This window comes from Oryctolagus cuniculus, chromosome 4 (genome assembly GCF_051225735.1).
Source record: "Oryctolagus cuniculus isolate XC-2025 breed Fujian yellow rabbit chromosome 4, ASM5122573v1, whole genome shotgun sequence".
Taxonomy (NCBI): Eukaryota; Metazoa; Chordata; class Mammalia; order Lagomorpha; family Leporidae; genus Oryctolagus; species Oryctolagus cuniculus.
Window position 1 is genome coordinate 81,502,640 of NC_142870.1, and position 27,567 is coordinate 81,530,206.

At 42.7% G+C, this 27,567-nt stretch overlaps 1 protein-coding gene across 17 annotated transcripts in view; it reads right to left on the bottom strand.

Moving 5' to 3' along the window:
- The window catches only part of ZNF148 (zinc finger protein 148), a 171,305-nt gene that overhangs the window by 122,894 nt on the left and 20,844 nt on the right, over positions 1 to 27,567 (bottom strand). For 2 of the 17 annotated variants that reach the window (XM_089331869.1, XM_089331874.1), the window contains exons 1-2: positions 20,876 to 23,903; positions 20,667 to 20,776 (exon numbers count right to left, since the gene is read on the bottom strand). The exons of 10 other annotated variants lie outside the window; for them this stretch is intronic. The gene's annotated coding sequence lies outside the window, so the exon portion shown is untranslated. Of the gene's footprint in view, positions 1 to 20,666; positions 20,793 to 20,875; positions 23,904 to 27,567 lie in introns of those variants that run through there. 5 more of the 17 variants (XM_089331867.1, XM_089331870.1, XM_089331872.1 and 2 more) reach the window with 4 other exon arrangements.

Sequence of the window (27,567 nt, forward strand, 5' to 3'; positions counted from 1 at the left end):
GGAGCTACACTGATCAGAAGCCAGGAGCCAGGAGCTTCTTCCTGGTCTCCAATGTAGGTGCAGGGGCCCAAGCACTTGGGCCATCTACTTCTACTGCTTTCCCAGGCCACAGCAGAGAGCTGGACTAGAAGAGAAGCAACCAGGAGTAGAAATGGAGCCCATATGGGATGCCGGTGCTGCAGGCAGAGGATTAACCTAGTGCGCCATAGCGCCAGCCCCTATTGGCAATGTTCTAATATTATTACCAGGTGGTCTGATTAAGCCAACATTCTTGTCATTAATTCAGTCAACATTTCTGACCACCTGATATAGATGTACAATATACTACCTTAAAGATTCCTAAGATATTCATATAATATGATCTCTGGCCCAAGAGATTTACAATTTGGGAGGATAGTAGCAGATATACACTAAGTTTTTGTGATAATAATATAATGCGGTAAGTGCTATAACTGAAGACAAAGCAACTTGTCATAGAAAAATCAAAGCAGAGAGAATTAGTTCTCTGTCGCCACTTTTTCAAAGGAAAAAGAAGCTGACCTTTTAACATAGAGTCCACATTTAAGAATGCAATGCATATATGCTTTAGACTTTGTTCAGTAGAATCCTAGGACTTTGCTGGCCTTAACCCAATCTAAATAACAAATGTATGATAATGGTACAGGCTGAGCATCCTTAATCTAAAAATTCAAAATCTGAAATGCTCCAAAATCCTAAATTTTTGGAGTACCAACATGACAACGAAAGTGGAAAATTCCATTCCTGACCTCATGTAAAACTGCAGGTACACATACACACATACAAATACTGTATAAAATGACTATAGGAGCTGGCACTGTGATACAGTGGGTTAAGCCGTTGCCTGCAATGCCAGCAAATCATATGAGCACAGATTTGAGTCCTAGCTGCTCCACTTCTGACTTAGCTCTCTGCTAATGCACCAGGGAAAGCAGCAGAGGACAGCCCAAGTGCTTGGGCCCTTACCCATAAGGGAGACTCAGATGAAGCTCCTGACTACTGGCCCTGGCTACCAGCCATTGCAGCCCTTTGGGGACTGAACCAACGGATGGAAGATCGATCTCTAACTCTGCATTTCAAATAAATAAATAAATCTTTTTTAAAATGACCTTCAAATATGTATATAATGTAGATGAAACATAAAAAGATTGTTTTTTAGATTTGGATCCCATCCCCAAGAATCTCATTACATATATGCAAATATTCCAAAATCCAAAAGAAATCCAAAATCTAAAATACCTCTGGTCCCAATCACTTTGGATAAAGTGACACTCACCCTATAGTAGTCACTTTTACAGATGAAAGAATGAAAGGGTTATATAATTTATCAAAGAACACACAGGAAGTGGAAAAACTAGTTCTTACAAGGCCCTACATACACTGTTGTTTTCTACTCCCAGTCCCATACTACCATTACCTTCACCTTTCTGACTTAATCTTCTATATGGTCATCTGTGTTCATGCCACTCCTCCTTATCTTTCTAGAACCTCCAGAATGTTCCAGGAAGCCACAGGGCCTCCTGCACTGGCTGTTCATCTGTCTGGAACACTCTTCCCCTCCTAGAGCCACATAAGTAAATCCCTTACCTACTTCAAGTTTTTGCTCAACTATCATCCTATCAATGAGAATTTTTCCAGACACAATTTAAAATTGCAAACTAGTGGTGGGGGAGCCTACATTGTAGCTCAGTGGGTTAAGCAGCTGCCTGCAATGCTGACATCCCATATCAGAGTGATGGGTTGAGTCTTGGCTGGTCTGTTTCCAATCCAACACCCTAATGTGCCTCAGAAGGCAACAGACGATAACCCGAGTACCTGGACCACTAATACCCATATGGGAGACATGAATGGAGTTCCTGGCTCCTAGCTTCAGCCTGGCCCAGATCTGACATTTGCATTTGCAGCCATTTGAGGAATAAACCAGCAGATGGAAGCTCTCTGTCTCTCCTTCCCTCCCCATCTCTCTCTCTCTCTCTCTGTCATTCTGCCTTTCAAATAAATAAATCTTTAAAAATAAATACATAGAAAGAAAATAAAATAGGGGCCAGCACTGTGGCATAGTGGGTAAAGCTGCCACCTGCAGTGCCAGCATCCCATATGGACATTGATTAAAGTCCTAGATGCTGCACTTCCAGTCCAGTTCTCTGCTAATGTGCCGGAAGATGGTCCAAGTGCTTGGGCCCCTGCACCCATGTGGGATACTCGGAAGAAGCTCCTGGCTCCCGGCTTCAGATGGGTCCACCTCTGGTCATTGTGGCTATTTGAGGAGTGAACCAGCAGATGGAAGATCTCTCTCCCTCTCTCTCTTTGTAATTCTACCTTTCAAATAAATAAATAAATCTTTAAAAAAAATAAAAACAAAACAAAATTGCAGCCTGGCCATACTACTCCAATCCCATTTTCATCCTATTAATACATTTTGTGTAGTACTTACCACTTCTTAACATATTACACAATCTAGTATCTGTTTTCTGCCCCAACTATAACATCAGAGCCACAGGGCAGGAATTTTTGCCTGTTCTGATTACTGATCTGTCCCAAGTGCCTTGCCCATAAAATCTGCACTTAAAATTTTCAAATGGTCAAATAAAGCTGAAATTTCAACCCAGGAAATCAAACTCCAGAATCTTAACTAACACTAACATTATCTCTCAATTATGAATTACAGATGATGAAACCAAGGCATGGAGAAGACACCCAAGGACACAGGAACCTAATGAAATGACAGAACCTAGTATAAAAACCAGTCTATCCAGGTTTTGGCAACGTTTAACTTGGAAATTTCCATCAAAAGGCTTGAAGGACTTAACAGAGAGTTCTAAACCTAAGCCTGAGACTACTGTAAACATTATAAAACATTGTGTCAAATGCACCAAGATAGTTCTTAGCAATGTAAAGGGCAGTTTAATTCTTTCCAACATCATTCCCAGCCTTTGTTTTAAAAGAATGCTAATGGGGGCCAGCGCCCCGGGGTTCTAGTCCCAGTTGGGGCACCGGATTCTGTCCCAGATGCTCCTCTTCCAGTCCAGCTCTCTGCTTTGGCCAGGGAAGGCAGTGGAGGATGGCCCAAGTGCTTGGGCCCTGCACCCCATGGGAGACCAGGAGAAGCACCTGGCTCCTGCCTTTGGATCAGCGCGGTGCGCCGGCCGCGGCAGCCATTGGAGGGTGAACCAACGGCAAAGGAAGACCTTTCTCTCTGTCTTTCTCTCTCTCTCACTGTCCACTCTGCCTGTCAAAAAAAAAAAATTTTTTTTTAAAAGATAAATGATAGAATACATACATAACAATCTCAAAACCAAAATGCTTAAAGCCCTCTAGCATTTTTAATTAAATCACATTTTATGCATTGCATGCTAGTCAAATTATACTTCTAAATATTTACATTAATTTATTTATTTAAGAAAGCACTAGGGGAAGATACTTGGCACAGCATTAAGATATCACTTAGGGGCCAGCACTAGGGCTTAGCAGATTAAGCCACCGCCTGCAGCACCAGAATCCCATATGGGTGCTGGTTCATGTCTTAGCTGCTCCACTTCCGATCCAGCTCCCTGCTAATGCATCTAGGAAGGTAGCAGAGGATGGCTCAGGGCCTTGGGCCCCTACACCCATACTGGCAACCTGGAGGAAGCTCCTGACTCCTGGCTTCAGTCTGGTCCAGCTCTGGCCATTGCAGCCAGCGGCTGGACGAGATCTCTCTCTGTAACTCTGTATAAAATAGATAAATCTTAAAACAACAACAACAACAACAAAAGACATCACTTGGGACACCTACATTTTGTATCAGAGTGCCTCAGTTTAAGTCACTGCCTCATTTCAGATCCAGCTTCCTGCTAACGTGCACCTTGGAAGGAAGCAAATGAAGGCTCAAGTACTTGGGTCTCTGTTACCTACATGGGAGACCCAAACTGACTATCACAACCCTGGCTTCACAGCCTGACTCACTCAGACTGTTGTGGGCATTTAGGGAATAAATCAGTAGACTGAAGATCTCTCTGTCTGCCTCTCAAATAAAATGAAAATAAATATTTTAAATATAAAGCATTAGATACTTTCTTAATGATGTTATGAAAAGAGGAAAACTTTTTTTGTATGTTGAACACAAGAGATTTCTCTGAACAGGGTTAGAATTTTCACATAGTGACAAAAAAAATGCATTCTTTTCACTTACAGGAACTGCTTTGAAAATCAAAGTAATTAAGATTTCTCGTCGGCGCCGCGGCTCACTAGGTTAATCCTCCGCCTTGCGGCGCCAGCACACCGGGTTCTAGTCCCGGTCAGGGCACCGGATTCTGTCCCGGTTGCCCCTCTTCCAGGCCAGCTCTCTGCTGTGGTCAGGGAGTACAGTGGAGGATGGCCCAAGTGCTTGGGCCCTGCATCTGAATGGGAGACCAGGAGGAAGCACCTGGCTCCTGCCATTGGATCATCGCGGTGCGCCGGCCGCAGCGTGCCGGCCGCGGCAAAAAAAAAGATTTCTCTAAAGAGGTATACTTTGGGGTAGGTACAGAGTGTTAAGCCACTGCTTAGGATACCCGCATGCCCTATCAGCATGTTGACTCAAGTCCCAGACACTCAGTTTTTGATCCATTCCCCTGGGAAGCAGCAGAGGATGGCTCAAGTATTTGAATTCCTGCCACCCACATAAGAAACCCAGATGGAGTTCCTGGCTCCTGGCTTCAGTCCATTCCTGGCTGTTGCAGCCATTTGGGGAATGAACCAGTTAATTGAAGATTCTCTCTATCTTTCTCTATCTTACTCACTCTGCCTTTCAAATAAATACATATACCTTTTATAAAATGTTTTAAGAATACGAGGCTGGCATTGTGGTACGGCAGGTAAAGCCATCGCCTGTGACACCAGCATCCCATATAGGTGCACCAGTACATGTCCAGCCTGCTCCACTTTTTTTTTTTTTTTTTAAGATTTATTTATTTATTTGGAAGTCAGAGTTAGAGAGAGAGAGAGAGAGAGAGAGGTCTTCCATCTATTGGTTCACTCCCCAATTAGCCGCAACAGCCAGAGCTGCGCTGATCCGAAGCCAGGAGCCAGGAGCTTCTTCTGGGTCTCTCACACAGGTGCAGGGACCCAAAGACTTGGGCCATCTTCTACTGCTTTCCCAGGCCATAGCAGAGAGCTGGATTGGAAGAGGAGCAGCCAGGACTAGAACCGGCACCCATATGGGATGCCAGCGCTTCAGGCCAGGGTGTTAACCCACTGCACCACAGCGCCAGCCCCCTGCTCCACTTCTGATCCTGCTCCTTACTAACAGGGAAAAGCAACAGAAGATGGCCCAAGTGTATGGACTCCTACCCATGTGGGAAACCCAGATTAAACTGCTGGCTCCTGGCTCTGGCTCAGCCCTGGCCATTGCGGCCATCTGGGGAGGGAACCAACAGATGGAAGATCTCTCTCTCTCTCTCTCTCTCTCTCTCTCTCTGTGTTACCCTCTCTATAATTTTTTCAAATAAATAAATATATTTTTAAAAACGTTTAAAAAGGGGCTGGTGTCATGGCGCACTAGGTTAATCTTCCACCTGCGGCGCCAGCATCCCATATGGGCTCCGGGTTCTAGTCCTGGTTACTCTCTTCCAGTCCAGCTCTCTGCTGTGGCCTGGGATAGCAGTGGAGGATGGCCCAAGTGCTTGGGCCCTGCACCCACATGGGAGACCAGGAGGAAACTCCTGGCCCCTGGCTTCAGATCAGCGTAGCTCCGGCCACTGCAGCCATTTGGGGAGTGAACCAATGGAAGGAAGACCTTTCTCTCTGTCTCTTTCTCTCACTGTCTGTAAACTCTACCTGTCAAATAAATAAATAAATAGTTTAAAAACTAAACAGGTACACTTTGTATATTTTGAACTAAAACTTTTATCTGAATAATGGTCTAACAGTATATACTTTTCCCAACTACATTCTATCCCAACAAGGAATGGCAGTCCAATAATTCCAACCAACTGCTCCAAACTATCTTACCCACGTCTTTGTTAAACCATTTCTATGCTCACCAAAAACTGAGCCAATATCTTTAAAACACTGCAATTAATCTAGTCACTGTACTTAGTTGAGAAAGAAAATCCCACAAATAAGTAATGAGGTATTTAAAATACAGTTGACCAAAATGAGTAAAATAAAGCCACCAACTGGATATTTTTACCTGCCCTTGACCTTTTCAAATCAACTAAGCAGTTAACATTTGTCAAACAAGAAAACTGTCCATCCACATTTAGAAAACAATACGACACTAAACATTTTTATAAACTCCTTAGACTACAAACTACCAAAGAGATAAAACCTTTACATCTAAATCACCTGTTGCTGAGAGGAGCGCCCCCAAAAATTAACCCTGTCATGGTAAGGACACTATACAATCAAGCAACTTTGTAATCCTTCCCAAAATTTACTTTAAATTTTTTTAAAGATTTATTTATTTGCAGAGAGAGAGAGAGAGAGATCAATCTTCTATCTGCTGGTTCACTAACCAGATGGCCACCATGGCCAGGCAAAAGCCAATACTTCATCTGGGTCTCCCACAAGGGAGACCCTTGGGTCACCACCCACTGCTTTACCCAGACCGTTAGCAGGGAGCTGGATCAGAAGCGGAGGAGTCAGGACACAAACCACAGCCCATATGGGATGCCTGCATTGCTGGCAGTAGTTTAACCCACTGCACCACAATGTCAATCCCAAGAAATGAGTAAGCCAACAAACTCAAGCAAAAGATGTCTGATTTTTACATGAATGTTTACTGACTATAAATTTTATAAATAATTATAAAACCAGTCATATCACAAGGCTCAAGATCACACGTAAATTTTCAAAGGACCTCCTCAAAGACGACGCAGCACATTCTGATAAAGTTCCTCAGAGTTCACAAAGTGCTTTCACATGGAACACTTCAGGTGATTCCTACAATCACCTGGGCAGGTACTACTGTTTGAGCTCTATAGATGATGAAACTGAGGTTCAAGAGGTAAAGTACTCAAGATTACACAACATCTAAGTAGCAAGACAAGGTCACCAACCAGATCCTCTGCTTCTAATAAACATCTATTACAACGTAACACCACAGAAAGGACATTCCCAAGTTTAAAATATATTTAATGTTACTCTTAGCAATGTTCAGGAGTCAGAAAAAAATAAACATACACCTTCAAGTAAGTGTAACACCACTGAACATAAAATGTGAAATGAAAACACCACCTACAATGAGTTACTTATGTACATTAACACAGAAAATGCATCTGACTTTTTATTTATTTATTTATTTATTTTTTGACAGGCAGAGTGACAGTGAGAGAGAGAGACAGAAAGAAAGGTCTTCCTTTGCCATTGGTTCACCCTCCAATGGCCGCCGCGGCCAGCGCGCTGCAGCCGGCGCACCACGCTGATCCGACAGCAGGAGCCAGGTGCTTTTCCTGGTCTCCCATGGGGTGCAGGGCCCAAGCACTTGGGCCATCCTCCACTGCACTCCCTGGCCACAGCAGAGAGCTGGCCTGGAAGACGGGCAACCGGGACAGAATCCGGCGCCCCAACCGGGACTAGAACCCGGTGTGCTGGCGCCGCAAGTTAGCCTAGTGAGCCGCGGCGCCGGCCCTGACTTTTATAATCCAAAATCACTGTAAAAACTAACAGAAACCTAGAAAAGGGTATATGAATATCCATTCAAAAATTAAAGCTTAACACTTTATCCAAATTGCATTTTTTAAAGACTTAATTATTTGAAAATCAGCATTACAGAGAGAGGGAGAGACACAGATTTTCCCATCCACTGGTTGAATTCCTAGATGGCTGCAATGGCAGGAGCCAGGAGCTGGTGCCAGCACTGTGGGCTGTGGCGTAGTAGGTTAAGCCTCAGCCTGCACTGTCAGCATGCCATATGGGTGCGGGTTCAAGTCCTGGCTGCTCCACTTCCGATCTAGGTCCCTGTTAATGGCCTGCAAAAGCACCGGAGCATGGCCCAAGTGCTTGCGTCCCTACACCCATGTAGGAGACCTGGAAGAAACTCCTGACTTCAGATCAGCTCAGTTCCAGCCTTTGTGGCCATTTGGGGAATGAACCAACAGATGGAAGACCCCTCTCTGTCTCTGCCTCTGCCTTTCAAATGAACAAATAAACAAATCTTTAAAAAAAAAAAAAAAAAAGCCAGCACTGTGGCATAGCAGGTAAAGCCACTGCCTGTAGTGCCAACATCCCACTTGGGTGCTGGTTTGAGTCCTAGAAGATCCACTTCCAATTCAGCTCTCTGCTATGGCCTGGGAAAGCAGTGGAAGATGGCCCGAGTCCTTGATCCCCTGCAGCAGTCTAAGAGACCTGGAGGAAGCTCCTGCCTCCTAGCTTTGGATCAGTGCAGCTCCGGCCGTTGCAGCCATTTGGGAGTGAACCAGCAAATGGAAGACGAAGACCGACTCTGACTCTGACTCTGACTCTGTCTCCCTCTCTCTCTCTCTCTCTCTCTCTCCCTCTCCGCCTCTGCCTCTCCATAACTCTTTCAAATAAATAGATATTTAAAAAATAATAATAATAAAAAGGAGCCAGAAGCTTCTTCCAGGTCTCCCACGTGGGTGCAAGGGCCCAAGCTTTATGGCTCTCTTCCACTGCTTTCCCCAGACCGTTAGCAGGGAGCTGCATCTGAAGCGGAGCAGCCAGGACTTGCCACAATGCTGGCCCCAAAATTATGTTTTTTAGCATAAATTCTTTGTAAAAAAAAAAAAAGTTAAAACATTAGTAAAAGTCAAAGATAATGAGAGAATTGGAAGTCTAGACAGTGGACATAATGTAAAGATGTGCCTGCACATAAAAGAAACGGTACAGTCCTTGAGAGAAGGGAATAGATTTTAATCTGATTAGGAAGTTGAGATCTATCACAAGAATCAGAGAATATATAAAGTAGTTGCAAAGGACCTCAATTATTTCTTCATAATTCCAGTAACTATTAAGTCTGAACACTTCATGAAACATGTTTGTTTCATTTCCTTTTTTCAATGATGAAGTCAACTTATCAAGTTAACATATCACTTAGAAATAGTAGCTTTTACTAATGAATTCTCTTATTTAAAGTCAATTTATTTTCTTTTATTTTTAAAGATTTATGTGAAAAGCAAACAGAGAAAGAGGTCTGCTGGATCACTCCCCAACTGGTCACAAAAGCAAAGTCTAGAACAGACCAAAGCCAGGAGCCAGGAACTTCTTCTTGGTCTCCTACATGGGTGACAGGGGCCCAAGCATTGAGGCCATCATCTGCTGCCCTCCCAGGCACATTAGCAGAGAGTGGGGCTGACAGCAGAACCACCAGGACTGGAAGCAAAGCCCCTGACAGGGGTGCAGGTGACTCAAACAGGGGCTTAACCCACTCTGCCACAATACTGACCCACAATTTACTTTCAATTAGAAAATCACAGAGTTTAAAAGCAGGACTTTTTATCTTATCTTCCTTTTTTGATCTGGATATGAATGACCTCGCAAAACCTTCCTGGGTATCAGATATTATAGTTTATAACTAAAATAACATGCCAAAAGGCTCACAAAGTATATACTCATATACCATTAGTTTCAATGCTGAAATAACCCAATGGATGGAGATGCCGCAGGTTCACAAAAATTAAGGGACTTACACTTCCAGTCTGAGTAAAACAGCTCTGCCCCTCATCATATGACACAACTATAAACCACAGAACTAACACAAGCAGCAACCAAAAGAAAACTCTGAAAGGACATAAGAAAACAGCAAACCAATTTGGGAACCCAGGACTGGAGAAACCAAAGAGCAGCAGAGTGCTTTATGTCCCCAAACCCAGCAGAAGGTGAACTAGATTCAGTATCTCCCAACCACCAACTTAGCACGGAAGGCAAACCCAAGAGTCACATCACTCCCTCAACTCAAACAGGAGTCCCTCTGACGACATCAGGTGGGGAAGATCAACTGGAAGCCTTACCGACAACAGGAAGCACTCTTCCTATTGGGCCTAAGGCCCTTCTTTTTTCTGCCTTGAGACAGAGAGGCAAATGGACACAACTGAGGGATCCAGACATAGTAAGCAGCCCAGTCTAGGCCAAGACTGTTCTCCCTTATCCAAAAAATGCCAGGGCAGGGGAAGGAGGAGATCATTAAGCAGATCCCAGCACAGTCCTCCACCATCTGAAGACAAGCAGAAACCCAGCACAAGAAGCCCTTCTGCTCTCTCAGCACCAGCAGGTGCCAGCAGAACTCCAGTAGGATCTAACAATCCAAGTAGACTGCAAGGGCTCTGAAAATTATAGCTGATGCTGAACTTAAACAGGGTGACCACCTGCTAAAATAAAAAATTTAAAAAGCACTCAGAGCCTCTTAGCATAACAGATAAAATGTCCACAATGCAATCACTCTAGAAAAATCACAACTTGAATGAGAAAAAGACAAATCAACCAAGATCAAGTCAGAGATGAAGCAGATGTTGGGATTATTTGACAAGGATACATTTTACATATTCTCCTGAAACAACTGAGAAAGGAAAAAGAATCTTGGCAAAAAAAAATTATTAAAAAAAAGGAGCAAAAGGTAATTACAGACCTAAAAAATAGAGTCACAAATTTCGTATCTGTTAGGCTAAATACCAGCATGTAAATGACAAGGAAGAGAACTACTGAACTTGAGGAAACTAGAGATCTAAATTTCACTCAATCTGAAGAACAGAGAGGGAAAAAACTGGAAAAAAAAAAATCTTAAGGAACTGTGCACAATAAGAAAAGTTCCAAATCCATGTCATTAAATTTCCAGGGGAAAAAGGAGTAGAACCGAAACAGTATTTGAAGAAATGATGGTTGATGGTTTAAAAATTGTAAAATCCAACAAATACTAACTTGTAGATCCCAAAAGCTGAGCAAACTCCGAAGAGGATAAATCTAAAGAAATCCACATCAATGTAACATAAATATTCAAAAAACTAAAACCAGGAGCCAGTGTTGTAGTGCACTGGACGGAGCTGCAGCTTGTGATGCCGGCATCCTATACCAAAGTGCAGGTTCCAGGGCCAGCAGTGCTGCTTCTTATCCAGCTTCCTGGTAATGCACCCAGCAGATAATGGTCCACATACTTGGGCCCTTGCCATCCACGTGGAAGACCCAGTCTCCTAGCTTCCAGGACCACTGTGGCCATTTGGAGAGTGAATCAGCAGATAGATCTCATCTCTTCCTCTCTTTCCCTGCCTTTCAAATAAATAAATAAATCTTTAAAAAAAAAAAAAACCTCAGCTAAAAAAAAAAAAAAGATGAAAGCTTAGAAGCAGCCAGAAAGAAACAACACTGTACCCATAAGTGAACAAAAATTCAAATGACACTAAATTTCTCATTTGTCATCACAAAGGCCAAAAATAAAAATGGCACAGAAGTTTTCAAATACTGAGGGGAGAAAAGTTATTAAAAAAAAAAAAAAAAGGAGAAGAAGAAGAAGAAGGAGAAGAATTGCTATCCAAGAACTCACTGCTATTCTATACCTAGTGAAACTACCCTTCAGTGATAACGAGAAAATTTTAACAATTCTCAAAAGAAAAAAAAATGTAAGGTGTCCCTAGCAAATTTAACCATAAAGACTAGCTAAAGAAAATTCTTCTCATCGAAAGGAGAAAACTAAATTAGGAAAGATGAACAACGTGCAAACAATAGAAATACTTGTAGGTATGCTCAATAAGAAAGCATCTTTTTCTCCAATTAGTTTTATAGGTCACACTGATGACTGAAACAAAAGTTCTAACATGATCTAAAATGCATGACAATTGTACTTAAAACTCAAAAATGCAAGAGATTTAACAGAAGTGAGGTTTCCACACGTCACTCAAGTGATAAAATGTTGATACAGTACAGTGTTATGAGGCACATATGCTTATTGTTATAATAACTACCACTATGAGCACCATACCAAGAAACAGACTCAAAAACAGTATATATAAATAAAAACAAACCCTAAAAGTTATTTAGCTAATCTGTGGAAAAATAAGACATAAATAGAAACAAAAAAGCAAGGGCCGGCGCTGTGGCGCAGCAGGTTAATGCCCTGGCCTGAAGCGCCGGCATACCACATGGGCAACGGTCCAAGACCTGGGTGCTCCACTTCCAGTCCAGCTCTCTGCTATGGCCTGGGAGAGCAGAAGAGAGCCCAAGTGCTTGGGCCCCTGCACCTGCATGGGAGACCTGGAAGAGGCTCCTGGCTCCTGGCTTCGGATCGGTGCACCTCTGGCCATTGAGGCCAACTGGGGAGTGAACCAGCAGATGGAAGACCCCTCCCTCCCCTCCTCCCTCCCTCCCTCCCTCTCTCTCTCTCTCTCTCTCTGCCTCGCCTCTTTGTGTAATTCTGACTTTCAAATAAATAAATCTTTAAAAAAAAGAAAAGCAGAGGAAATAAATTCTTAAAATGAAATGGCAGATTTAAGTGTTAACATATTAATAAGTTATCCTAAATGGAAAAAGGCTAAAAGATTACACTGGCAGAGTACATTTTTAAATGGCCTAATTATATAGTGCTTACAAGAAATTCAAATTCAGCAATATAAGTTAAAAGTACAAAATGGAAAATATCATAATTTTTCAAGAGCAAAGTGGCTGCATTGATAACATAATCAATCATCAGGGTCTAACTGACAAATACAGACTACCCCACTCAGCAAGGCAAAACTTACATTTCCTGCCAATCCCACAGAACATTCACCAAAGCAGACCATAACCTGGGCCATAACACAAATATCAAAGACCTTAAAAGAACTAAAAACTACACAGTATATTCTCTGACCATAATCAACTAAAACTAGAAATGAATAACAGAAAAACAAGAGGCAAATCAACAGAGGAATACAACAGTAAGAAATCCATGGGTCAAAGAGGAAGTGTCAAAAAATGTTAAATGTACACATAAAAATCAATGAAAATAAAAACACAAGACACCAAAACACATGGAATGCAACAAAAGAGGGAGAAAATACAGTGTTCAATGTTTAATTAGAAATAAGGAAAGGGGTAGACTCCTGACCTAGTTGTTAAGACACCTCAGAGTGCCTAGGTTCTACCTGCTCCAGCCTAGAGAATGCAGCCTCCAGCTCCCTGCTAATGCAAACTCTGGGAGGCAATGGGGACACAAGCACCAGAGATCCTGCCACTGGGGTGGGGGTGGAGGTGGGGGTGGGGGGAGGTGGGGGGCTTCCATTGAGTTCCCAACTACAGGCTGGAAAGGGTACCTGGGGGTCAATCAACAGATGGGATCACTTGCGCTCTTGCTCCCTTGCTCTCTCCCCTTCTTCCTCTCAGTTTTTTTTTTAAGGAGCAAAGAAAAAAATGAGTAACGATTTAAACCAATAACCTAATTATCTACAAGAAATTAAAAAAAAAAAAAAACGATGTGAACTCATAGCGAACAGAAGGAGAGTAAAGAACAAAAATCAGTGAAATAAAAAATAGTAAATTGTGAGGCCGGCATTGTGGCATGGCAGGCAAAGCAGCCGCCTACGATGTCAGATCCCATATGGGCACCAGCTAAGTCCCTGCTGCTCCACTTTCGATCCAGCTCCCTGCTAATGCACCTGGAAAAGCAGCAGAAGATGGTCCAAGTGCTTGTATCCTTGCATCTACCCAGGTGAAAATCCTAGCTCCCACCTAGTCCAGCCATAGCTATTGTGAACATTGGGGGAGTAAACCAAGGTATGGATGATCTCTCTCTCTCCCTCTCTCCTTCTCCCTATGTAACTCTGCCTTTCAAATGAATAAAATCATTTTTTTTAAAAAAGGAAGCTAAAAAAATTAAATTATGCAAGTCGGTTTGAGACCCAGCTACTCCACTTCTGACCTGGCTCTCTGCTATGGCCTGGGAAAGCAGTGGAGGATGGCCCAGGTGCTTGGGCCACTGCATCCACGGGAAGAAGCTCCTGACTCCTGCCTCCTGGCTTCGGATAGGCCCAGCTCTGGCCATTTCGGCCATTTAGGGAGTGGATCAGCAGATGGACGACCTCTGTCCCTCTGCCTCTGCCTTTCTATAATTCTACCTTTCAAATAAATAAATAAATCTTTTTTGTAAGATTTTTATTTATTTATTTGAAAGGTAGAGTTAGACAGTGAGAGAGAGAGAGAGAGAGAGAGAGAGAGAAAGGTCTTCCTTCCGTTGGTTCACCCCACCACAACTGGCTGTTGCGGCTGGTGCGCAGTGCCAATCCAAAGCCAGAAGCCAGATGCCTCCTCCTGGTCTCCCATGCGGGTGCAGGGACCCAAGCACTTGGGCCATCCTCCACTGCCCTCCTGGGCCACAGCAGAGAGCAGGACTGGAAGAGGAGCAACCGGAACTAGAACCCGGCACCCATATGGGATGCCGGCGCCGCAGGTGAAGGATTAGCCAAGTGATCCACGGCGCCGGGCCCCAAAATAAATAAATCTTTAAAATAAATAAAGAGATATTTAAAAATAGATTTAAAAAATGAAAATTAATTAAAAATAACCTGCCGGTCAGGGAGCCGGATTCTGTCCCGGTTACCCCTCTTCCAGGCCAGCTCTCTGCTATGGCCCGGGAGTGCAGTGGAGGATGGCCCAAGTGCTTGGGCCCTGCACCCCATGGGAGACCAGGAGAAGCACCTGGCTCCTGCCTTCAGATCAGTGTGGTGCGCTGGCCGCAGCAGCCATTGGAGGGTGAACCAACCGTAAAGGAAGACCTTTCTCTCTCTCTCTCTCACTGTCTACTCTGCCTGTCCAAAAAAAAAAAAAAAAAAAGCCCCTAGCAACACTAACAAAAAGAGACAGAAGACACAAATAATACCTGAAAGGAAAGAGGGGCTATCATCAATACTGATCTTGCAGCAACTGAAAAGATAATATTGGAATACTTTTATACTCTTAAATTTAACACCAATTTCCTAAAAACTTACTACCAAAATTCAATCAAGATGCAACCAATAATATAAATAGCTCTATAACCAATAATAGAAACCAAGTTTTTAATTTACAAGTCCCCCAAAAAGAAACACTGAGGCTCAGATGAATTGCACCAAATATTTATAAGGAATTAATAACAATTATTCACAAATTCTTCCACAATTCTTCACAAAGCAGAATAGGGACCATTTCTCAACTCATTTCGTGGGGTCAGTATTACTGAGTCCAAAATGAGACAAAGATATAACACGTAAAGAAACTGACAAGCCAGTATCTCTTATGATTACAGATGCAAAGATTCTCAACAAAATGCTTGGGAACCAAATCCAGCACCACAAACAAAGATCATGCACCATGACCAAGTAGGATTTATCTAAGGAATGTGAGGTTGGTTTAACATCTGAAAATCAATTAATACACCATATCAAAAGAACAAAGGACAACCTTTATTTCTGGTGATCATTTCAGTGCATGTAGAAAAACATGTGATGAAATCCAACATCCTTACCCAATAAAAACACCCAGAAACTAGAATAGAAAGGAGCTTCTCCCCAACGTGGTAAAGACCACCTATGAAAAACCCAGAGTTAATAACATACTCAATGAAAAAATACTGAATGGTTCCCCTAAGATGAGACAAAAAAACAAAAGATGTCTGCCTCTGCCACTTCTATTTAGCACTGTGCAGGTGATCTGACATACATGGAAAACCCCACACAATAGACTGAAAGACTAACAGAACTAATAAACAAGTTCAGTGAGGCTACACAGTACAAAAACATGTATTACAAAATCAATTACATTTCTAAACACTAGCAAAGAACGACCCAAAAATGAAATTAATAATGCTATTTTAATACCATCAAAAAAGATAAAGCATTCAATGAGTGCAGGTAAAAAAAAAAAAAAAAAAACCTTGTACATTGAATGTACAAAATATCACTGAAATAAATTAACAACAATCTGAACAGGCAGACATCTGGTGTTCATGGATCAGAAAAGTTAATATTGTTAAGACACAATTACTTCATCTAATTGATCTTCAGACTCAATGCACCTAATGTCAAAATCCCAGTAGCTTTTTTTTTTTCAGAAGTGAACAATGGTCCGAAAATTCATAAAGAATTACACAGGACCAAAAATACCGAAAACAATCTTGAAAAAGAACAAAGTCAGAGGATGCACACTTTGTGATTTCAAAACTTACTTACTGGGGGGGCCGGCGCTGTGGCTTAGCAGGTAAAGCTGCCACCTGCAGCGCCAGCATCCCATACGGTCACTGGTTCAAGTCCCAGCTGCTCCACTCCCAATCCAGCTCCCTGCTGATGGCCTGGGAAAGCAGCGGCAGATGGCCCAAGTCCTCGGACCCCTGCACCCATGTGGGAGACCCAGAAGAAGCTCCTGGCTCCTGGCTTTGGCCTGGCCCAGTCTGGTCACTGTGTTCATTTGAGGAGTGCACCACCAGGTGGAAGATCTCTCTCTTCTCTCTCTCTCTTCTCTCTGAAGTAGAAGATCTATCTGTGTGTATGTGTGTGTGTATGTCTCTCCCCTTCTCTCCCTGTAACTCTGCCTCTCAAATAAATAAATTTTTAAAAGCAAAAAAAAAAAAAAAAAATAGTAAAGGCTGTAACATTCCCAGAACCCAGAAGAAAACACAGGAATAAATCTTTGTAACCTTGGGCAAGGCAAACTTCTTAGATACAACTCCAAAAGCATAAGTATGAAAAAAAAATTAGGTAAATCTGATTTCACCAAAACTTAAAATTGTCTTAAAATAGCATTGACAAGAATAAAATTAATCAAGCGGGCAAGAGATTTCTAGACTGACAGCTATAAATCACTAATGAAAGAAACGGGGGCCGACACCGTGGCACAGCAGGTTAAAGCCCTGGGCTGAAGTGCCAGCATCCCATATGGGCGCCGGTTTGAGTCCCAGCTGCTCTACTGCAAATCCAGCTCTCTGCTATGGCCTGAGAAAGCAGCAGAAGATGGCCTAAGTTCCTGGGCCCCTGCACCCATGTGGGAGACCTGGAAGAATGTCCTGGCTTCTGGCTTCAAATCAGCGCAGCTCTGGCCATTGCAGCCATTTGGAGCATGAACCAGCGGATGCAAAACCTCCTCTCCCTCTCCCTCCCTCCCTCCCTCTCTCTCTCTCTCTCTCTAACTCTTTCAAATAAATATTTAAAAAAAAAAAAAAAAGATTTTTAAAAAAAGAAAGAAAAGAAACAAACGGGGGTCAGCACTGTGGCACAGCAGGTTAAAGCCACCACCTGAGACCCCAGCATCCCATACAAGTATCTGTTTGTGTCCTGGCTGCTCCACTTCCAATCCAGCTCCCTGATAATGCACCTGTGAAAGCAGGCAATGATGGCTCAAGTACTTGGGTCCCTGCCACCCACGTGGGAGACTGGGATGGATGAAGCTCCAGACTCCTAGCTTCCACCTGGCTCAGACCTAACCGATGGAGATATCTGGGGAGTGAACCAGGGGATGGAAGTTCTTTGTCTCTGTAACTCTGCCTTTCAAATAAATAAATCAGAAGAAAAAGGAAGGGAGGAAGACAGGGAGGAAGAAAAGGGAAGGAAAGGAAAAAGAAAGGCAGGCAGGCAGACAAATAAAAAGATGCTGTGTTCAATGAGTGGAAGACGGCTAATGTTGTGACAGTGTTAAGCCTCTGCTTGTGATGCCAGCATCCCACATGACAGTGCTATTTCCAGTCCTAGCTGCTCTACTTCCAATCCAGCTACCTGCTAATGCAGTGCAATGGATGATGGTCCATGTGCCTGGGCCCCTGCCATCCACGTAGGAGACCCAGATGGAGTTCCTGGCTTCTGGCTCAGCCCTAAACTATTTGGGGAATGAGCCAGAGGATGAAAGATCTCTATCTTCCCTTCTCTGTCACTTGGTCTTTCAAATAAATAAACATTTTCTTTAAACAAACAAAAAAAGACTGGATAGAAATCAATGCAATCTTTATTAAAATGCAAATGGAAAGGTGGGCTTTGGTACAGCAATGACAATGATTTAGGATGCCCACATCCCATGTCAGAGTGCCTGCATTCAAGTCCCACCACCGCTTCTGATTCTATCTTCCTGGTAATACACATCCTGGGAGGCAGCAAGATGTACCTGAGTCCCTGCCAACCATGTGGGAAACCCAGATTGGGTTCTAAGTTCCTGGCTCTGGCCTGGCGCACCCTCAACTGCTAGAGCCATTTGGGAAGTGAACCAGCAGATGGAAGACCTGTGTGTGTGTGTATGTGTGTGTGTGTGTGTTTCAAGTAAAAATTTAAAATAAAATCCCAATGACATTCTTTACAAAATGGAAAAAAGAAACCCTAAAATACAAATGGAATCACAGAAAATTCCAAATAGCCAAACCAATCTTAAGAACAATTAACATGGGGGGGGGGGTGGTGAATCAACGGAAAAGGAAGACCTTTCTCTCTGTCTCTCTCTCTCACTAACTCTGCCTGTCAAAAAAAAAAAAAAAAAAAAAAAAGAACAATTAAACTGGAGTTCTCACACTTTCTTACTTCAAAACATAGTACAAAGCAATAGTAATCAAAACAGCATGGAGGTATTGGTATAAAATTAAGACATACAGATCAATGGAACAGAAGAAAGCCTAGAAATAAATCCAAGAGAAGTGTGCCAAGAATTCACTATGAGGAAAAGATAATCTTTTCAACAAAAGGTGTTGGGAAACCTGGATATGCACATGTAAAAGAACTAAAATTGGACCCTCGGCCGGCGCCGCGGCTCACTAGGCTAATCCTCCGCCTAGCGGCGCCGGCACACCGGGTTCTAGTCCCGGTTGGGGCGCCGGATTCTGTCCCGGTTGCCCCTCTTCCAGGCCAGCTCTCTGCTGTGGCCAGGGAGTGCAGTGGAGGATGGCCCAGGTGCTTGGGCCCTGCACCCCATGGGAGACCAGGAAAAGCACCTGGCTCCTGGCTCCTACCATCGGATCAGCACGGTGCGCCAGCCGCAGCGCGCCGGCCGCGGCGGCCATTGGAGGGTGAACCAACGGCAAAGGAAGACCTTTCTCTCTGTCTCTCTCTCTCACTGTCCACTCTGCCTGTCAAAAAAAAAAAAAAAAAAAAAAAATTGTACCCTCATTTTACACCATACACAAAAATCAACTCAAAATGGATTAGACTTAAACAAAAAACCTGAAATTCCAAATTTCCTAGAAGAAAACACAGGGGAAGAACTTCATGACACAGCAATAATTTTTTTTAACCTATGACACCAAAAGTACACAGGCTACAAAAGCAAAAATAGACAAATGAAACTAAGTCAAACTAAAAGGCTTCTGCAGAGCAAAGGCATCGATCAATATAGTGAAAAGGCAACCTATGAATAGGAAAAATATTTGCAAAACACAACTGATAAGCAACTTGTATCAAAATATACAAAGAACTCCTACAACTCAACAACAAAAAAGCAAATACTATAACCTGATTTAAAACTAGGCAAAGGCCAAGTGTTTGGCACAATGTTCAGGATGCCACTTCAGATATCCACATCCTACTTCAGAGTGCCTGAGTTCAAATCCCTTTCTATTTCTGATTCCAGTTTCCTGCTAATGTGCACACTAGGAGGCTCAATTCCTTAGGTCCTTGCCATCCACCATGTGGGAGACCCTTGTGGGAGCCCCAGGCTCCTGGCTTCCACCTTACTCAGCCCCTACTGCTGCAGACATATGGGGATGAACCAGAGGATGGATGCATACTATCTCCCATTATCCCTCTCCCCCTTCTCTCACTTTCAAATAAATAAAATCTTTAAAACAGGTAAAGAATCTGAATAGACAATTCTCCAAAGACAACCTACAAATGGCCAACAGGTACATGAAAAGGTGCTCAACATCCCTAATCATCAGGGAAATGCAACTCAAAACAACAGTTATCACCTCACACCTGTTAGGATAGCCATTTTCTTTTTTTAAGATTTATTTATTTATTTGAAAGTCAGAGTTACACAGAGAGAGGAAGAGACAGAGAGAGGGGAGAGAGAGAGATCTTCCATCTGCTAGCTCACTCCCCAAATGCCTGCAACAGCCCGGGCTGGGCCAGGCCGAAGCAAGGAGCCAGGAGCTTCCTCCAGATCTCCCACGTTGGTGTAGGGGCCAGCACTTGGGCCATCTCCTACTGCTTTCCCAGATGCAACAGGAGGGAGCTGGACTGGAAGTGGAGCAGCCGAGTCTCCAACTGGCACCCATATGGGATGCCAGTGTCACAGGCGGCAGCTTCACCAGCTATACCACAAACAAGGAAAAAGCACAGGATGGCCATTTTCAAAAAAAATAAAGTGTTGTCAAGGATGTGAAGAAATTAGAAACCTTGCATACTGCACTAATGGTGGAAATACAAAATGGTGCAGCCACCAAAAAACTTCACAGAGGTTTCTCAAAAAACTAAAGCAACAATTACAATATGTTCCAGCAAATCTATTCTGGGTATTTACCCAAAAGATCAAATCAGGTTCTCCAAGAAATATTTGCACCCATGTTCACTGCAGCATTATTCACAGTAGTGAATATGTGAAAACAATCTAAATGTATACCAACAGATGAATGGATAAAACAAATCTGAAGTTCTTCTGTGCACACACACAGAGGAATATTATTCAGCCTTAAAAAAACAAATTCTATAATATGCAACAACATGGATAAACCTTGAAGAAATTATGTTAAATGAAATAAGTTAGCCACAGAAGGTCCAAAACTACGTGCTTCTGTTTATAAGAGGTACCTAAAGTAGTCAACTTACAGAAGAAGAAAGCAGAATGGTGGTCCCCAGAGACTGGAGGGAGGCAGAAACACGCAGCTGCTGTTCAACGGGTACCATGTCTCAATCATACAAAATGAAAAAGTTATCTGCTGAGTAACAATGGACCTAAAGTTAAAAATACTGCACTGTACACTCAAACACTTAAGAGAGGGAAACAGTTAAGACACCCACATTCCATATCTGAGTACCTGGGTTTACTTCCCAGCATCCGCTACTGACTCCAGCTTCTTGCCAACGCAGACCCTAGAAGGCCAGCCGTGATGGCTTGTGTCAGGCTTCCTACCACCCAAGTGGAGACTGGGATTGAGTTCCTGCCTCCCAGCTTCAGCCTCAGCCCAGCTGAGCCACTGTAGGCATTCGGGGAGTAAACCAACACTTGAGAGCCCTGGTATGCTTTCACTGGCGCTCACTCACTAGCTCTCACGCTTTCTCTCTCTGTAACTCAAATAAAAATTTTTTAAAGAAACCTACAGGTTTCTAACATATATTAAATAACAGATTTCACGTTACATATTTAATAAACATTTAAAAAACTAAATTGTTGTGCTTCAAAAGACACTAGCAAGAAAGTTAAGACTAATAGGACAGAATATTTGCAAATCATATATGTAAGAAATGTCAGGGCCAGTGCTGTGGCTCAGTGGATTATGCCAGCACCTGCAGTGCCAATATCCCACATGGGCAATGGTTCAAGTCTCAGCTACTCCACTTCAGATCCAGCTCCCTGCAGATATGCCTGGGGAAGCAGTGGAAGATGGCCCTAGTCCTTGGGTCCCTGCAACCATGTGAGAAACCTGGATGAAGCTCATAGCTCCTGACTTGGGCCTGGCCCAGCCCCAGCCACTGCAGACATTTGGGGCGTGACCCAACAGATGGAAGATCTCTGTCTCTTCCCCTCTCTCTCATAATTCTTTCAAATAAATAAATAAATTTTAGAAATAAAATTCCCCACTCTCTTCCTTGTATTTAAAAAAAAAGAAAGAAATGTCTAACATCCAGAATAAATAAAGAACTCTTAAATTTATAGTAAACACACAACCCAATTCAACAATGGTCATTTTTCCAAAGAACATAGAAAAATGACCAAGTACATGAAAAATTGCTCAGCATCGATAGTTATCAAGAGAAACAAGCAGATCACAATCATGTCTGCAGAGAGAAGTTCTTCCTCTGCTCTCACACCACAACAACACACACAGACGACTCTGTGACCCCTGGTCACCAAGAAGTGGCGAGGATTTCTCCCAACCAACAACCAATCAATCCATTCTCCAAATGCCACAGCAATCACCAACTGGATGCCCTCTAACTCAACTCAATTCTGATGCCATGTATCTGGAAAACAGGCCATCCCCTGCCCCAACTTCATATGCCAAATTCAAGCCCTGGGCTGTTTTACCTGTGCTTCTAACCAACTTGCTATAAACCACGATTTCTAGAATCCTCTCTTCAGGTTAAATTATTGTTTACAACTGCTCACAGTACTCAAGGAAAACACATTCGTTTACTGATTTATTACAAAGGATATCAACACCACCACAGAAAGACAGGACAAGCTATGTGGAGAAGGAGCGTCTGTGCATACACAGATGGGCATACACACCGTGTACTACCCTCTGGGAAGCCTACCACATTCAGCTATCCAGAAGCTCTCCAAAACCAGTCCTTCTGGGTTTTTATGAAGCGTCATTACATAGACATAACTAATTATACTACTAGCGGTCTGCTGAACCTTTACCCTCCCTCCCCAGGTCAAGGGTAAGATTGCACGTTCCTACCGTCTAATCACATGATTCTTTCCCCTGGCAACCAGCCACCATCCTGAGACCATGAATCACCTCACTAGCACTAACTGCTAATGGCTGAATAGGCATGGATACATGATGTTTGATAATACTATTCTGTTTCTTCATCTACTTAAATGTTCCCAAAATAAAAGGCTAGCAAAAATCTAAGAAAGCCATATTATCAATATAGTAACAGCAGTTTCTCTTATTGATTTTTTCTTTTTTCCTAATATACATTTTAGGTTTTTTCTAAAGATGTATTTATTTGAAAGGCAGAGACATAGAGAAAGAGGGAGAGACAAAAAGATCTTCCATCTGCTGGTTCACTCCCTAGATGGCCACAATGGCCAGAGTTGGGCCAGGCCACAGCCAGAAGCTTCATTAGGGTCTCCCACGTATATGGCAGGGACCCAAGCACTTGGACCATCTTCCACTGCTTTCCTCAGGCCATAACCAGAGAGCTGGATCAGGAGTGGGGCAGGGGGCTGGCACTGTGGTGTAGAGGGTAAAGCCACCACCTGCAATGCTGGCATCCTATGCGTGCAGCAGCTCAAGTCCTGGCTGCTCTACTTCCAATCCAACTCTCTGCAAAGGCCTGAGAAAGCAGTAGAAGACGGCCCAAGTTCTTGGGCCTATGCACCCACGTGGGAGACCTGGAAGAAACTCTAGGCTCCTGGCTTTGAATCAGAGCAGCTTTGGATCAGCTTGTTCACTTTGGGGAGTGAACAAGAAAATGGAAGACCTCTTTCTCTCTCTCTTTCTCTCTCTCTCTGCCTCTGCCTCTCTGTAACTCTTTCAAATACATAAATAAATCTTTAAAATAAAAAAGTATCTTTTTTTTTATTTGAAAGAAGAGTTAGAGAGAGAAACAGAGATCTTTCATCTGCTGGTTTACTCCCCAAACTTCCACAACAGCCAGGGCAGACCAAGCTGAAGCCAGGAGCCTAGAAACCCATCCAGGTCTCCTACATGAATGGCTAGGGGCCAAGTACTTGAGCCATCATCTGCTCCTTCCCATGGTACACTTTAGCAGCAAGCTGGATTGAAAGCAGAGATGAGACTAGATCCCTGGCTCTCCCATATGCAATGCAGTTATCCCAAGCGGCAGCTGAATCCAAAGTACAACACCCACCCCTATAAATTTCTTACATAAAACAACTTTGAAAGAAATCTTTGCTCATGTTGTCTTTCATCTTGCTTCAATTTTTTAAGATAGTACTACAGAAAAACAGTTTAAACTTAAAAAAAAAATAACCCTACTAAGGAGCAGAAGTTTAGCTTAGCGGTTACAACACCTATATTCCTGATCAGAGTACCAAGGTCTGATTTCCAGCTCTGGCTCCTGACTCCAGTTTCCTGCCAAAGAAAACCCTAGAAGGTCGTGGTGATTGTTCAAGTAACTGAATTTCTGCTGCAAAAAAAAAAAAAAGCTTCTAGCTTTTGTCCTGGCCCTGCTGCTCCAACCCCTTCCCAGCCATCACCATTGTAGGCACCTGGGGAAGGAACCAGCAGGTAAGAGCTCTGTCTGTCTCTCTGCTTCTCAAATAAAATTTTTTAGAAAGAATCCTTTTGATATGTCATCTTCTAATAATATCCTGCTTAAGTAACTTTAAAATATTTCATATAAATATCCAATTTATATTTCATTTAATTACACTGCACCTGACATCTTTTTCCAGGCCATGAAAAACAGATAAAATCCAACATATATGGAAATAAACAAAAAGATAGGAGCACCTTTAAAACCTGGGTAAGTCACACTGAAACTTGGGAACCTACAAAGAAGCAGGCTGCATAAGCCCAGCACTGCACCACACCCTCCAGTGTCACTGCTGTGACACGTCCTCCTTTGTGGTTTATACAAGCAATCACTTTCCCTTTCACAGACACGAGAATCGAGCTCCCTGAAAATGGCCTGGCAAGTTCCCCTTCAGTGTTGTGGGGGTTTCTGATTAATTAATTAATTAATTTGAAAGGCAGAGTCACAGAAAGAGAGATGGTTCCAATGGTTCATTCTCCAAATGGCAGCAACAGCCAAGGCCAAAGCCAAGAGCCAGGAAATCCATCAGGGTCTCCCACATGGGTGCAGAGCCCCAAGCACTTTGGCCATCTTCACCTGCTTTCCCAGGTACATTAGCAGGGAGCTGGATAAGAAATTGAGTGGCCAGGAATCAAACCCAGTGCTTACAGGATACCAGATAGTAGCTTAATCCACTATGCCACAGCAACCCCCCAAAATCTTTTCCTCAGGCTACAATCACCACAATAATTTACCATTATAGTGACTCTCAACTCAACAGAACAGATGTGTACATTCAAGATAACCTAAGATATTTTAAAAATTATAGATGGATCTGCATTAAAAAGTTTGCCTAAGTTATCATAATTAACTTTAAATTGTGTTTTAAAATTGTGAAACGGATGTCTGACACATTCGGTAGGTGACCACTTAGAATGCCTGCATCCTATTTTGGAGAGGCCCAGGACCTACTGTTGCACATCCTGGAGACAGCAGATGATGGCTCAAGTATATAGGTCCTTGCCTACTGTACAGGAGACCTGGATGGAGTTCCAGGCTCCTGGCTTCAGCCTGGCCCTGCCTCAGCTATTGCAGGCATTTGGGGAGCGAACCAGCAGATGGAAGTGCATGCTCTCTCATATTCTTGCTCTCTTTGCCTTTGGAGTGAAGTGAAAATAAATTTTTAAAAGGTTTTTAATTATATGTGATCTTTCTAAAATTTTCCTAGAAAGCAGATGCTGAAAAGTTTGCAATGGTTACAATACCATGCCAAATGGAAAATTCAACAAATGTGTGAATCTGAAAAAGTTATAATTCACTAATACTTAAAAATACTCACAATGCAAATATTTACTAACATTTGGTTAACTGACTTGTATATCAGGCAAAAAATCCCTTCCCTAAGTGATATGAGTAAAATTAATTGTAATAAGTAATTAAAACTAAATTATAATAGAGATAACAGATTTGAGTTCTGCATTATTTGTGGGACCATGATTAAGTCACAATCTCTCTGAATCTTGGTTTCTTCATCTACATACGTGTTACTCTTCCAATTCCAAAATCCTGTGTTCTAATCTTCTATTACATACTTCATTACCTTTGACCCTTGATCATTCTAACAATTTGGGATAAGATTTATATCATATATGATACAGAATTATTTGGGAGAACGTTATTTGTAATAAATTGGATCAGGGTTTCAGCATCAGCACTACACACTTTTTTTAATATTAATTAATTAATTTATTTATTTGAAAGAGTTACGAGAAGAGAGGGAGAGAGAAAAAAAGAGAGAGATGTTCAATCCACTGGTTCACTCCCCAAGTGGCAGCAAAGGCCAGGGCTGAGCCAGGCAGATGCTATGAGCCAGGAGTTTCATCTGGGTCTCCCACATGGGTGGCAAGGGCCCAAGCACTTTGGCCACCTTCTGGTGCTTTTCCCAGGCCATTAGGAGGAAGCTGGATCAGAAGTGGAGCAGCCAGGACACAAACCAGCATGCATATGGGATGCCGGCATCACAGGAAGTGGCTTCACCCTCTATGTCCCAATGCCAGCCACCAGCACTACTAATATTTAGGATTGACTCATTTATTCATTTGAAAGGAAAAGTAACAGGGGCCAGCACTGTGGCATAGTGGGTAAAGCCACCACCTGCAGTGCCAGCATCTCATATGGGCACCTATGGGCGCCAGTTCAAGTCCTGGCTGCTCCACTTCCGATCCAGCTCTCTGTTATGGCCTGGAAAAGCAGTAGAAGACGGCCAAAGTCCTTAGGGTTCTGCACCCAAATGGGAGACCAGGAAGAAGCTCCTGGTTCCTGGCTCCTGGCTTCAGATCAGCACAGTTCTGGCCATTATGGTCATCTGAGCAGTGAACCAGTGGATGGAAGACCTCTCTTTCTCTCTGCCTCTGCCTCTCTGTAACTCTGCCTTTCAAATAAATCAATAAATCTTAAAAAAAATAAAAAAAAAGTAACAGTACACATACACACACACACAGATAACTTCTATTCACTGGTTCATTCCCCATATGCTCAAAACATCCAGGCATAGACCAGGTCAAAGCCAGGAGCTAAGAACTCCATCTGGGTCTCCCACATGAGTGGCAGAGGCCCAAGTACTTGAGCTGTCATCTGCTGCCTCCCAGGAGCATTAGAAGGAAGACGGATGGCACACAGAATAGCCGGGACTCAACTAGGCACTTCATAATGTGATGCAGGTGTCCCAAGCAACTGCGTAACCCACTGCACCACCATGCCACCCAGCAACACTGAAATTTCACACTGGACCATTTCTTTGTATGGGAGCTATCAAGTGCACTATAGGATGCTTAGCATCTACCCACTAGAAGCAGTGTGACAACTAAAAAATGTCTACAGATGTTGCCAAAATCACCTCTGGTTTGAACACTGTCGTATTAAAAACTTCAAGGGTACTTTAAAGTACTTTAAAAACTTCAAAGGTACTTTAAAGATGGGAAAGAGAAAGAAATAATATGTGTGTGTTTTGTAATGCAGGAGGAAAAGCTAGAAATGGTTTCTAACAAAACAAAAAGATCCAACTGCAATTCATATACCATAAAAAGAGAAGGTTCCTTTCTGTATGAAGTCTACTGAAAAATATTAACCAAATATTGTTTAGTGTGGCTAGTGCAATAATAATGAGAACAGTATATAAAGCTGTGTGGGAAATCCACAGGAATTCCATCCATACCTTGAAAAGCATCCTCAATAAAAAGGTGCAAAGGTTTTAAGGAAATTAATGAAGTTAACATAATTCCTCTTCTCTCTAGCATTTGCAAGGAGGCTAAACATCTCAAGTTGCTGGCTATTCTCTAACCAGAGGATACCCACATAAAAAACACAGCCACCCACAGTTAAATACCAGAGGCATCTATTTTAATCAAATGTAAATGTGGTATAAATCCCATTAAAAGTAACATGGAGGAATATCCTCAAACTCTTTATGTTTTTAAAAAGAAATCCTGTGCAGAGAAATCACATTTCAACGTTAACATTTCAATGTTAAACATTCCCACATTCACTTTTTAGCTCTTTAATACTCACTATAAAA